Raw genomic sequence first — 15,686 nt, 5'->3', positions numbered from 1 at the left:
GCATCACGCAAAATCTGTATCCTCAATTCTGAAATATTAGGAACTGCAATACGATCATTCACAAACAAAATACCATCAGTACTGAACTGAAATTCTGACCGATGTCCTGATCTGACGAGTTCAACTGATTTCTGAATGCTTTGATCTACCCTTTGGGCCTCTTTAATTTTTACAAACAACTCTGGCTCTGCCTGAATCACAAATACTCTTACAGGTTGAGTATCTAGCACAAAATCCAAACCAGAAAGACAACAGTTTTCTACTAGATCAGATACACTGCTAGTGATCAAGGACATACTGCATACTTTTCTGCTCAAAGCATCGGCTGCTGCATTAGACTTTCCTGGATAATATTTTATTTCGCAATCATTGTCTTTTAACAAGTTTAACCAACGTCTCTGTCTCATGTTCACCTCCGCTTATGAAAAGAGGTATTTTACACTCTTATGATCAGTGAATATCTCAAATTTCTCACCATACAAGTAGTTACGCCAAATCTTTAAGGCAAAAACCACTGCTGCTAGTTCCAAGTCATGCACTGGGTATCTAGACTCATGTGTCTTCAACTGTCGTGAAGCATAGGCAACAACACGACCATGCATTAATACACAACCCAGTCCTTGATGTGAAGCATCAGTGTGCACTGTAAATCCTCCTACACCTGATGGAATAGTCAGAATTGGAGCACTAGTCAATCTCTGCTTAAGTTCAACAAAACTAGCCTCACATGTCTGTGACCAAATAAATGGTGCATTCTTTTGTGTCAGCTGGGTAATTGGTCTCGCAATCTGTGAGAATCCTTTAATAAATCTGCGATAATAGCCTGCCAAACCCATAAAACTACGTACCTCAGGAACTGATGTCGGTCTAGATCAATTGATGACTGCCTCAACTTTACTCGGATCAACTGATATACCAGCCCTTGAAATCACATGTCCAAGGAAAACCACTCTATCCAACAAAAACTCACATTTGGATAATTTAGCATACAACTTTTCAGTTCTCAAAATCTGCAAAACAGCTCTCAAGTGCTCGGCATGCTCAAATTCAGATTTTGAATAAATAAGAATATCATCAATGAATATCACAACAAATTGATCTATATACCTTTGAAACACACGGTTCATCAAATCCATAAATACCGCAGGTGCATTGGTCAACCCAAAAGGCATAACCAAAAATTCAAAATGCCCATACCTGGTACGAAAAGCAGTCTTAGGCACATCTGCCTCTCTAACTCTTAACTGATGATATCCAGATCTTAAATCAATCTTAGAATATACAGAAGAACCCTGCAACTGGTCAAAGAGATCATCAATCCTTGGCAAAGGATACTTATTCTTTACTGTGGCTTTATTCAACTGTCTATAATCGACACAAAGCCTCATAGACCCATCTTTCTTCTTCACGAATAAAACCGGAGCACCCCAAGGTGAAACACTTGGTCTTATATATCCTTTAGCCAATAGATCCTCAAGTTGTTCATTTAGTTCCTTCAGTTCAATTGGCGCCATCCTATCAGGAGCTCTAGAAATAGGCTGTGTACCTGGCATCAACTCAATGTTGAACTCAATCTCTCGGACTGGAGGAAATCCTGGAATTTCATCTGGTAATACATCTGAAAATTCACTAACAATTGGAATATCTGTCAATTTAGGTACTGACCTTGAAATATCAATTGCCTAAACCAAGAAACATTCTGCTCCTTTCTGCAACAAACGAGTCATGGACAAAACAAATATCAAAGGAATCTTAGCTCGAGATCCCTTACCATAGAACGTCCAGTGATCTGTCATATCAGGCCTAAACTTAACAATCTTCTAAAAACAGTCTACAGTAGCCCAGTATCTTGTCAACATGTCAATACCAAGTATGCAGTCAAAATCAGACATCTCCAACACAATACAATCAATCTCAATGACATTATCCTCATAACGAAATTCACAACCACTTATCATTTCAACTGACCTCANTGTCCTACCCTGTGGCTACCACTCTGTTTGTTCTGATCTGATCGGTTTGACTGCTGATAGGAATGAACTGTAGGGTTCTGACGATTCTGGTGAGGTGTCTGTCTCGATGATCCCCCACTCTGAGACATATCACTGCCACGGTTAGGACACACTCGAGCATAGTGTCCCACCTGGTTACACAAGTGGCAAGCTCCCGAGATTCCTCTACACTGATCGGTATAATGTCTACCACCACACTGACCACAAGTCGAACTTGAATAACCAGTGCTCTGAACTGAACCAGACTGTCTCGATCCACTAAAACTCGAAAAATTACTGCCATGCCTCTTAAATTGCTTGCCTCTAGCCCGAAACTGCTCTCTTATGTTGCCACTGTTACCGCCATTATTACCCTGTCTGAACTGCTGTCTATACTGTGGCTGTTGGGGTCGTTGCATCTGAGAACCTCTCTGCCTAATGATTCCGGTTTCAGCTCCTTTGGCTCGATCAAGAGCCTCAGCAAAAGTGTTAGGCCTTCCGGTATTAACCAAGGTAAAGATATCAGGGTTAAGACCATTTATGAAGTGATCGGCCTTAGCTTCTTCATCGGATGCTACATGAGGAGCAAATCTCAGTAAATTCGAGAACTTAGCAACATAGTCCTCAATATTCAAATTTCCCTGCTTAAAATTTGCAAACTCGGCTCCCCTATCTTTCCTGTAAGAGGTAGGAAAGAAACGTTGATAAAATTCAGATTTAAAAATATCCCAAGTAACAATCGTATCTCGACCCTCTAAAGCTTTCTTGGTCATGATCCACCAACTCTTAGCAACATCCAATAACTGATGAACAACTAACTTGATTCTACGATCATATGGATACTCAAGAGATTCAAATAATTGATCCATATTTTCCAACCAGTTCTCACACTCTAATGCTTTCTCGGTACCCTTCAACATCGGTGGGTGCAAAGACTAAAATCTGGCTAACAGTATCTCCATTGGAGTCGGAGTTATATCCATCTGAGTATGAGTAGCACTTCCCTGATCTTGTGCCACTGGTACGTTCTGTCTATGTCTACCACGACCTCTACCTCGAGTAGTCATGTCTGATATACAATAGATCAATTTCATATAAAATCACAAAATCACAATCATCTCAATCTTGTATCAATCATATCTGGCTCTCGAGACTCAATAATCTCAAAAATCTCGAATAAAACTCAACAATATAATATCTCAATTTAAATCATGTATTTCACATCATGGCACAATGAAAATGCTAGCAAATATATCACATGATCAAGCAATTCGAACTGACTCAATCTACCCTGTTCCCAAATATCTTACGCTCTGATACCACCTAATGTGGGGTCCCGGGTCCGATATCTAATACTAATAATTATAATTGTAACAAACCAAATGATCGAGTAAAATACATAATTTGTGGTTCACAAATCCACATAAACATCGTCAAAATAATTTAATTGTCTCAAATGTTTGAAATATAATTTTCAACATGCCAAAATAAAGAAATCCCAACATCATAAAATAGCTCCTAAGACCCGAGAATCCCACTCTAACTCGTATCTCCTCGCCTTGAGCTGGACTCTGGCATCCCAAGCCTCGCCTCACCTACCGTCAAGCACATGAAAACAAGAGGTACCAGACATGCCGGTGAGTATAAACCCAGTATGATACAATCAATAACATATGAGAATTAAAGTGACAAATATTTCATATTAAATTCATAAAGATGCAATATAATGCAATGCATGATCAGAAGCTGTGGGCTATCAATAAATCTCAAGATCAAGTGAATCATCTGGTCATAGGGTACCCAAGGAAAGAGAATCCCCCAGCAACATCCACCGACTCATCCGCTCGAGGTGGGGTGCTGTGTTCTACAATCCCAGGACTATGGTGCGCATATAGAGAGTGTTCAGGCCATAGCAGCGACCTCCGCATACACTATGCCAACTCAACTATAGCCCCATACGTCCAACAAATCAATAAATCAAGGCGACCTCCGCCATATCAAATCTGAATCAACAAGTGGCTCAATATGCAATGTAATGATGCAAATCAATATCATCATTTCGATATTATAATAAACTCATCTCAAGGCCACAATCATCATCAAATCACAAGTAATTCATCGAGCCATAGAATTTTCAATTTAAAATAAAAATGATACTTTTACCTCGTATGTTGCCGACCGTAACATACCTTTCAAATATTACCAAAAGAAGATCGAAATGTGTCGTTGAGAAGTCTTGAACCTTCGAAGTCTACTATAACTCAAGAACTCGGATCATTTATCAAAACAGAGCAATTTCTGTACAAAATTCATAATTAATTCAATAATGCTTCGAATCAAGATCCGCAAATTTTGATATTCAAGAAAACTCAAATCCCAACAATTGTGTAAAGAAGGAATCCATATCATTTCTTAACCGTAATATGACATAAAAACATACATTGAATCATTTTGTCAAACACGTGACGTGCGTGCTAAAGAGTTAGCTCCTCTACAATTCCATTTCTTTTCCAAAATATCAATACATACAATACCATGAATCATTATATTAACAACTTTACCTCAACACTCAAACCAAACAACCCATTGTTTTCCCTTCAATCACTAACCCAAGGAAATAAGCTTTCTTACCTTGCTTCTAAACTCTTGAGGAGAAGAACTTCTAATCTCCAAGCAAAGATTAAGGCTTCAATAAAAGATTAATTTCTTGGAAGAAATTTGATTGAAGGAGAAATGAAGAACCCTAGCTTTCAAACCAATAGAGAGAAGAGAATGAGAAGGAAAATGATACAAAAATCATTCCCCAATCTATTATATACCATCCAAACCTCAAAACACGTTTTTTGTACAAGTGCTGGGCGCCATGGCGCGTGTTTTGGCGCAGTCGCGCCCCCCATGCTGCCCAAACACCAAAATTTCAGCACTGGGCGCTCCATCGCGCAGGATCCTGCGCAGGGGCGCGCAGTATTCTGCTAAGAACGCATTTTTAACTTCAGAATTTGCGAAAGTGGTAAACTACAAAGTTGTAGTCCTATGTCTTGGATTGCATCTCCAATTAGCCTCATGTCATTTGGAGATCTGACTAAAACGTTATGCTCAATCTCCCAACATGTGTCATTGTAGGAACGATGATACGCACGACACACTTCGGGGCTCTATTGGCTCATCTTCCCTAATGATTTGACCAAAACTCAAAATAAGAAAGTTATAGCCTTATGTCTTATCTTTCTAATAAAAGTGGCCTCACATCAATTGGATCAATATACAAAACATTATGCTAAAAACCACAACTACTGCCACATTTTTCATACCGTTTCTCCACTTCCATTACCTATTTAGCTCAAATTCAACCTTTGATTCTACCCATCCATTATCTATAAAATTCATTACCATTCATACCATAACGTAAAGCCATAAACCATCACAACTACTGCCACAATTTTATTTTTTTCAAAATTCGGGCATTACAGCTGGCCTTGGCTTGGGTTCAGGGCTGGCTAGGGGCTTGGTTGAGTCTAGAGTAGAGTCCTAGCCAAGCTAGGACTCGGGTTTGAGGGCTGGGAGGAGTCCTGATACACAAGGACTCCTACCCGAGAGCAAGCAGAGTTTTCGTGCATGGGGTGCGCGGCTTGTGGGGAGGGCAGGGCTCGGTCCAGGGCTCAGGGGCTAGGCTAGGGCAAGTCCTTAGGGTCCTAGGTAAGTGTTAGGTACGCTGGTTTGTGGCTAGAGTTGTCGGCTAGGGTCCTGAATGCAACAAACGTAGAGTCCATGCACATTGAAACTCTCGGCCAGCATAGGGGTGAATTAGGGGCTTTCGTTTTTGATGTTTGGGTTGTGCTCTTGGTGGTCTAAGGGTCCAGTAGGTTAATTTAGGATGTTGGTCAAGTTTTGGTTTGACATGGTTCGGGGGGTAACTCGTGAAAATCGAAAGTTGGCTCGAGGTCAAAGTTTAAGGGTCAATTAGGGTTTTTTAAAATAAAGAAAATTGGAAAACAGCTCACGGGGGTCGAGTCATAGTTCATAAGGGCTAAAATAATATAAAAAGACTAAACTTAGAATATAGGAATTTTTATATTAAAGTTTGGGATTTTTCGGGATTAAAACACCGTCAAAACAGTTAATTAACGATAAATGAAAAAGTCTAATATTTAAGATAAATAAAATTATAGAAAAATTCATGTAAGTTTAAATAATAATTTGGGATATGTTTGAGTCATCAAATCAAGAAAAAATTCGAAATCGAAAAATGTCGAGTCTAGGGATAAAACGGTCTTTTTACACCTAAAAATTTGTAGAGGTCATGGGAGTGCCCTAAATGCTATTTTTATGATATTATGATTATTTTTAAATGTATATGAAATGTTCATGATTAAATTATGATTTTTAAATGTCCAAGGGATTTTTATGATTTAAGTAAGACATTTAAAATATATGTTACATTTTTGGTTTCAAAAACAAAAATGTTATGTTATGCATGATTTTTTTATAAAGTGATGAGAATATAAATGTTGAAGGAAGTGAAGTAATTGTGACTAATTCGATAATGTTGGAGATGTCGTGAGGGTTATGGTCCCAGTGGAAACCCGGCGATCGTATTTTCATCATTACGAATATGTGATAACGGTAATAATGGGAATATCGTGAGAAGAAAAGGCCCCAGAGGGAAACCATTTATGGGAAAAGGCCCCCGAGAGAACCCCAACGATCGTATTTCTATTCGATCATGATAGGCCAGGGCCCAGTTGACCGGTGAGAGTATTGCCGGTGTCCCCCGCCGCCCAGTACTGTGGTTTTATGTAGATGGATCCATCGATCATGTCATGTCATGTCAGAAAAGTCACAATTAACGATCTGAACTCAACAAAGGAAAGGGAAAAGGAAAATATTTATGATCATGTTAAAATGTTTTTATGTCATGAAAAGGAAAAAAGGAAAAGATTAAGATTTATTTATGCATGTCATGAAATGTTATTTTTACCTAAAAGTATTTTCACTGTTGCATGTGGTTTTATGTGTATTATTTGTTGTAAAGATTATTGTGTGTTGAGTCTTGAGACTCACAAGGTGTGATGGATGCAGGTGAGGTTGAGGGAGGCCTTGATGGGTGATTGGACTGGACTGAAGGCGCACACAACCCGAGGACCAGCGCTTCTACTTATTTCCGTACTTATGACTTATGAATCATGATTTATGATTAAAAATTTTAAGACTAATTATTTATGCTTTTTGAGAGATTTTTGAGAGGTTTAGTATGGGCTATTCTTTTCAAATTATTGCTTTTTAGGGTTGGTAAAACAGTAGACGATTTCATTTTTATGACTATTTCATTGATTTCTAAAAATGCTAGTTGGTTGATTTTTTTTTTAAAGAGAAAAATATTTTATAATAATATTTTTGTAACGGCCGAAAATCATAGAGGAAAAAAAAAAATTTCTAGTACTTTTAAAGCAATAAAAAGGGCAGGACGTTTCAGTTGGTATCAGAGCAAAGGTCTTGTAAAGGGTTGTGCCACCATCAGCGTCGGAAAGATCAGTCGTCAAGCCTCAAAGTTGTAAGTTTTTCTTGCTTTATATGATTTAGCGTGTTGTTACCTGCATGACGATATGGATCTTATGTTTATTTTACATTTTTATTTGCTTCTTTGAGCACTTATGTCTTGCATGCTTAAATTGCTAAAAATGAGTTAGGATATGTCGCATGATTAGAGAACTTATATTTAAATGCATGTTGGTTACGTTAGAATTTGGAAAACGTTCAGATAAAATGTCTCCTAGACGTGCACCCTTTATTGAGAACCAGGGAGAGAACAGTGTTAATCGTCGAGGAAATAATCAAGAAAATGGACCACCGCCACAACACCAGATGCTGCCACACGTGCTCTTGAGGGGATGGCTCGTCTCTTTGAGCAACAGTTACAACAGCAGCAATTACAGCAGCAACAGTTACAGCAGCAGCTGCAAAAGATGCAGCAGCAATACCTACAGCAGCCACCTAGGCCACAACACGACATTTACGAGCAGTTCCGGAGGCTAGGCTGAGGTAATTTTCTGGCACCACCGATCCATTTGCTGCTGAGAGTTGGATCCGTTCACTTGAGGTGCATTTTCGCTATCTAGATATGGGAGATGCTGACCGCGTGAGGTGCACCACTTATCTGTTTAGGGACGACGCTTCTTTATGGTGGGAAAGAGCCGAGTGTGGGGTTGACCTTGCCACACTCACTTGGGCACAGTTCAAGACGAAATTCTATGAGAAATACTTTACTGTTGAAGTCAGAGGCCAGATAAAGAGGGAATTTATGACTCTTCGTCAACGAGACGTATCTGTTGCTGTTTTTGTGAAGAAGTTTGACAGGGGTTGCCACTTTGTACCGCTTATTGCTGGGGATGCGGAAGAAAAGCTTAGACATTTCATGGATGGACTACGACCTACCATTCGGGATAAAGTTATGATGATGCGTCCTGGGGATTAAGCTATCGCAGTTACTTATGCATATCAGGCTGAGCAGTCTTTGAAGAACATTGATTTTGAGATTCAGCGCAAGAGGCAGCACTATCAGAATAAAAATCAACCAAATAAGAAGCCAAATACGGGTCCTCCTAGACCTCAAGGGCCTCAAAAGGCCCAAGGTCCAGCCAAGAAGCCAGCACCACCAAAGCCACAAAATCCGGGAGCACCAAAGCCTGCTGAAAGGCAACCATGCAAGGAGTGCAACCATTTTCATCTTGGCAAATGTGAATGGGGATCATTTAAATGTTTCTACTGTAAGCAGGATGGACACAAAGCTATCGATTGCCCTAAGAGGAAAGCAGCTACTACGGCGCGAGCTTATGTCATGAATACCGAGGAAGGTGAGGAAGAAGCAGACACTACGCTTATCACAGGTAACCTAGTCATTCAACGCTTTTTACATTGCTTCTACCGCATAAAATGTTAAATTGCTTATTAGAATTGGTTTGGGAACAAGATTTAACATAGAGGAAATTAGTTTGCTTGTTCTACCTTAGTTGGATTTAAGTTATGATTTTAGAAACCATAGAAAATGATATGAATTTTGTGCCTTAGTTTATGTGAAGAATGAGATGATTCCAAATAAAAAGTCTAGGGTCAAATTTAAAGAAGAATCATAACTAAGGGGTTGAATGAAGGTATCGAATCTATTGGGGTTAATTGGGCAAATTTCAAATTTTAAGGTCTAAAATACAATTTTCGATAATTAAAGGACCAAAATGCAATTACCAAATCTTAAGGACCAAAATGAAATTTTCAAAACTCTAAAGGACTAAGATGGAAATTTCCGAAAATTATAAGGGCCAAATTGCAATTATCCGAAATTTTGGGGACTAAAGTGCAAAAAAAAATTGGGAAAATTTTTTTTTTTTTGAAATGCTAAAACGCAATTTTCCAGAAATTCTTGAGTTCAACACAAATTCTTCATATAACTTTGGGAATTAATGATAGTAAATCCTTAAGATTCAACACGAAAAGATTTAAAATACATTTTCACCGCAGGGAGGATTATCATTCAAGGTGTAGCAACCTATGCACTTTTAGACTCGGGAGCTACACATTCATTCATATCTGTAACCTTCATCAAAAGACTGAATATTACTCCTCAAGATATGGGTTTGGGTTTCAAAGTTTCTATTCCATCCGGTGAACAAATGCTCACGTCTAAAATTGTCAAGAACCTGGAGCTTCGTTTATTCAAGGATGTTTTTCGGGCAGATCTTATTGTGCTTCCTATGCTCGAATTTGATATTATATTGGGGATGGATTGGCTATTAGTACATGGAGCTTCGATTGATTTCCGTCAGCGATCGGTATCTATTAGGCCACCTAGTGGTAAATCTTTTGTCTTCGAGGCGGCGAGAAACAAGCAAATGCCGCACATTATCTCTTGTCTATGTGCGAGAAAGCTTATTAAACGTGGATGCCAAGATTATTTAGCATGTGTCACTACTGCACAGGAATCTATCAGTCAGAAATTAGAAGATGTTGACATTGTGAGAGATTTTCCTAGCGTCTTTCCCGAGGACGTTTCTGGTATTCCACCTGATCGTGAAGTGGAATTCTCTATTGATCTTATGCCGGGCTCCGTTCCTATATCTAAAGCACCTTATCGTCTAGCACCCGCTGAAATGAAAATATTGAAAGATCAAATCTAAGAATTGCTAGACAAGGGTTTCATTCGCCCTAGTAATTCTCCATGGGGCGCACCGGTATTATTTGTGAAAAAGAAAGATGGCAGCATGCGTCTATGCATCGATTATCGAGAACTTAACAAGGTCATTATCAAAAACAAATATCCACTGCCAAGAATTGAAGATTTATTTGATCAGTTGCAGGGAGCAGCGGTATTTTCAAAAATTGATCTGCGATCTAGATACCATCAATTAAAAGTGAAAGAGTCCGATGTGCACAAGACAGCATTCCGTACTAGATATGGGCACTACGAGTTTATGGTCATGCCATTCGATCTGACTAATGCACCAGCGATCTTCATGGATCTCATGAATCGCATATTCCAGCCGTATCTGAGCAGTTTATTATAGTCTTCATCGATGATATATTGATTTATTCGAAGAACAAAGAGGAGCATAGTCGTCATTTGAGGACAGCATTGCAAGTACTACAAGACAGGAAGCTATATGCAACATTCAGCAAGTGCGAGTTTTGGCTCGATAGAGTGGCATTCTTAGGCCACATCATTTTTCGTAGTGGCGTTAAAGTTGATCCAAGAAAAGTCGAGGCAGTGAGAGACTGGCCAGTACCGAAGAGTGTTACCGAGATTCGCAATTTCTTGGGATTAGCTGGCTATTATCGCAAGTTTATTCAGGGATTCTCTTCTATTGCAGTACCTTTGACATCCTTGACCAAAAAGAAAGCAAAGTTTATATGGGGATCAGAGTGCCAAGACAGTTTTGACAAGTTGAAGCAAGCCTTGATATCAGCACCAGTGTTATCTATGCCATCAGGGGCAAGGGGAATATGTTCTTTATACCGACGCTTCTAAACTTGGTTTGGGCGCAGTTCTGATGCAAAACGACCGGGTTATCGCCTATGCGTCAAGACAGTTGAAAATTCATGAAAAGAACTACCCTACTCACGACCTTGAGCTTGCAGCAGTAGTCTTTGCACTAAAAATTTGGAGACATTATCTTTACGGGGAGAAGTGCAAGATATTCACCGATCATAAGAGTTTGAAATATTTCTTCACCCAAAAAGAGCTGAATATGATGTTAGAGTAGGTGCCCGTCGAGCAAAGTGTTGGCCGAGTATTCACAATGAAACTCTATGTATAAGAAATCTTTATTTTAATAATATTTGAAATTATTATTTTGGCACATCTTTATCTGTATACCCATGCTAGTTGCATAGATAAAGCCTTTGAATATACAAATAGTAGAAAGAATATGAGATGCTCATATGATGAGTATCATGAAACTCATATTTGGAATACTGTATATTCTAAATAGTTCCTAGTCGATTTAGCCGCCGCTAAGAAGGATATAGGCCGCTCGAGTTTGAGACTAGTATCTGCGATGTGAGTACCATGTTTCATTGGTATGGGACATTGTGATGTCCGAGCATGCTGATAGGTACTCCTGGTAGAGTGCACTGAACAACCCTCCATTAAAGACTTTCCAAGTGGTTCTCACTTATCGAGTGGAAACGTCCTAGTTTATGGTTGTACACCATTAGTCCTTATGACCCGGGACAACATTGAGACTCTATGTGCTAGCATTACACTTTGACTTGTTTACCGACTCTCATGGGGTCATCAGGTGGCAAGGTTGGGTGTTTTGGCGAAACATATAGGAGTCGATGCATTGTAGTCGGGGATTCACCGCTTACCTTCGGGTATGGATATCCTATGTGTTTTTCATGTATATGTAGTTTGAAATCTCTGATCAGAGTATGGTGGTAATTATGAAAGGGGTTTCATAGATTACACCATCGATGCAACTACGACATGACACATAGTATCGATTCATTGACAACTCTCGATATACCAATGGTTGTCGAATCGGTCGGGATATATGAGATGAAGGGACCGTACTGTACGCTAACCATAATTGAATGGTTCTTGCAGGCACTATCATTTGATACCTAGGGAATCATGTAAGCGATGCTGCTAGGCGTTTAACATGATTGGTTGGGTACTATCAGACTTGAGTTCTGACGTTCTTGTTATCAAGGAGTTGATAAGTAAGAATGGAGCAATTGGGGTATGCTCAAATAAGGACATGTTTAGTCCCAATCACATGGAGATGTGAACCCACGGCTAGTTGTATCAATGAACCATTGAGGGCCACATAAGTACTGGCTTTCTAGATCCCGTTGAGAAGTAAAATATTTCAATGTGTTGAACGGCTTATAAAGGAGTTTATAAGCGTAAGGAAAAATAGAAGTATGACTTCTATAAGGGGATGGTGACTTTTAATTTGTGGAAGTGTTCCTAAAATTAAAAGTTGGCCAAATAAATAATGTATTTGAAAATTGTGATTTTCATGAACATTATTATGGACTAAATTAAATTAATTCAAGTGTTGAATTAATTAAACACTAGTGGACCTAGTAGAGTCCAAATAACTAAATTAATTCAAGTGTTGAATTAATTAAATAACATTGGGTCTTGTAGAGTCCAATTGGAATAATTATTTAACTAGTAGACTTGAGTAAATTCAAGTAATAGTTAATTAGTCTCAAATTTGTTTGAGATAATTAAATTAAGTCCATGGATTTTTAATTGTTAAAAATCAAATAACATTGCATGCATGGGAGATGAAGGGTTGGAGAATACTTTTTCAATTTCCAAGGCTTGGGATGCTAAAAAGGGTTTTAGCTTTTCCCACAACCAAGACAACTCATTCTCCCACACACAATACTAGCAATGGCTGAAAATTTTGAAGGCAATTCTCTCAAAATTTTTCTCTCATCTTGTTCTTCAATGGTTGGAGAAACAATTCTCTTCTCAAAGAAAAATGCCCTACATTTTCTAGTGCAAGTGTAAGGTGGATCTTTTAAGTTTGGTGGTGGGCTTGATTTTGAAGGAAAGACTCAAGAACATGGAAAGCTTGTAGATTGTCTACCCTCAAGAGCTAAGTTGTTTACAACTTAGTTGGAGCCAAACATCAATCTCAAGAGATTGATAGGTATATTTCTATAAACACCCTATGTATGACATATTGTGTTTTTGTATTTGCTACACATCTTAGTAGAGGTGTTCGAATTTTTGCCCTTGAAAATATGATTTTCGAAAATTTTAACTTCCGTTGCGCATTTTGAACACCCGTAACTGATCCCTTTTCATAGGAGACAGCGCAGATGGCTTGAGCTAGTAAAAGATTATGATTGTGACATTAGCTACCATCCGAGAAAAGCTAATGTAGTGGCAGACGCACTGAGTAGAAAAGCAGCAGTTATCACTCATTTATCACTCCAAGGACCGTTGCAGTCCGAGATACAGCGGTTTGAGCTTACAGTTTATGCTAAGGGCAAGGCCCCTAATCTTGCCACATTATCAGTACAGCCGACTTTGAGAGACAGAATTCGTGACGGGCAGTCTACTGATGAGCAGTTGCAAAAGTGGAGAGCTAGAGATGAAGCCAAGGGCCGGAATTTATATTCAGTATTGGATGGTTTGGTCCGTTATCGAGACCGTCTATGGGTTCCTAGTGATGAATCCTTGAGAAATCTTATTATGAAAGAAGCCCATGACTCACCATATTCCATTCATTCGGGTAGCACAAAAATGTATAGAGATCTGCAGTTGTTATATTGGTGGCCAGGCATGAAGAGAGACATTCTGAAGTTTGTATCCGAGTGTCTGACTTGCCAACAAGTTAAAGCAGAGCATCAAAGACCAGCAGGGAAATTGAAGCCACTCCCTATTCTCGAGTGGAAATGGGAAAATGTCACCATGGACTTTGTTGTGGGATTGTCAAAGACAGTTAAGGGGTTCAATGCTATATGGGTGATAGTTTATCGTCTCACTAAATCAGCGCATTTTCTACCTATCAAGACGACTTTCACCATGATTCAGTACTCCGACTTGTATATCCGAGAGATATTTCGTCTGCATGGGATTCCTGTATCCATTGTTTCTGACAGAGATCCGAGAATCACGTCATCTTTCTGGAAAAGCCTACTTGTAACGATGGGGACCAAGTTATTATTCAGCACAGCATTTCATCCTCAAACCGATGGACAGTCAGAAAGAGTTATACAGATTTTGGAAGATCTACTTCGAGCATGTGTTATTGATTTCCAAGGCAGTTGGGAACCAAAATTACCTCTAGTGTGAAAGAGGATCGAATAGGGTGTTCTAATACGCAACGGAAGTTCAAAAATTTTTATTTTCAAGAAGAAAATCGAACACTCTCTACTAAGATGTGTAGCAAATACAAAAACATCAAAATGTCATACATAGGGTGTTAAGAAAAATATACCTATCAATCTCTTGAGATTGATGTTTGGCTCCAACTAAGTTGTAAACAACTTAGCTCTTGAAGGTAGACAATCTACAAGCTTCCTTCTTTCCTTCGAAATTAGGCCCACCACCAACTAGCTAGAACCCTTCTTATTTTGCACTAGAAAAATAAGAAGATTTTTCAAGGAGAAGTAATTTCTTTCCTCAACTATTGAAGAACAAAAATGGAGAGAAAATGTAGCTTAAAATTCGGCCAACATATCCTAGAATGAAGGGGAGAGTGAGTTGTCTTGGTTGTGTAAAAAGCAAAAGCAAAAAGTTGCATGCCAAGCCTTGATAATTGAAAAAGTAGTCTTCCAACTCTTCACCTCCCATGCATGCATTCTACTTGGGCTTATAACAATTATAAAGCCCATGGACTTTTATTTAAATTGTCTCAACCACATTTGGGACCATTTAACATTTACTTGATTTTACTCAAGCCCACTAGTTTAATAATTATTTCTAATTGGGCTCTACAAGGGCCAATGTAATTTAATTAATCCAACACTTGAATTAATTTAAGTATTTGGACTCTACTAGGTCCACTAGTGTTTAATTAATTCAACACTTTGAATTAATTTAATTTAGTCCATAATAATGTTTATGAAAATCACAATTTTCAAATACATTACTTGTTTGGCCAACTTTTAATTTAGGAACACTTCCACAAATTAAAAGTTACATTTCCCTCATAGAAGCCATACTTTTATTTTTCCTTACGCCAATAAACTCCTTTATAAGCCGTTCAACACATTGAACTATTTTACTTCTCAACGGGATCTAGAAAGCTAGTACTTGTGTGGCCCTCAATGGTTCATTGTACAACTAGCCATGGGTTCAGATGTGATTCGGACTAAACATGTCCTTATTTGAGCATACCCCAATTGCTCCATTCTTACTTATCAACTCCTTGATAACAAGAACGTCAGAACTCAAGTCTGATAGTACCCAACCAATCATGTTAAACGCCTAGCAGCATCGCTTACATGATTCCCTAGGTATCAAATGATAGTTCCTGCAAGAACCATTCTATTATGGTTAGCGTACAGTACAGTCCCTTCATCTCATATATCCCGACCGATTCGACAACCATTGGTATATCGAGAGTTGTCAATGAATCGATACTATGTGTCATGTCCTAGTTGCATCGATGGTGTAATCTATGAAACCCCTTTCATAATTACCACCATACTCTGATCAGAGATTTCAAACTACAC

Source organism: Primulina huaijiensis, chromosome 11, assembly GCF_012295235.1.
Source record: "Primulina huaijiensis isolate GDHJ02 chromosome 11, ASM1229523v2, whole genome shotgun sequence".
Lineage (NCBI taxonomy): Eukaryota > Viridiplantae > Streptophyta > Magnoliopsida > Lamiales > Gesneriaceae > Primulina > Primulina huaijiensis.
Note: the sequence above shows the minus strand (reverse complement) of the source record.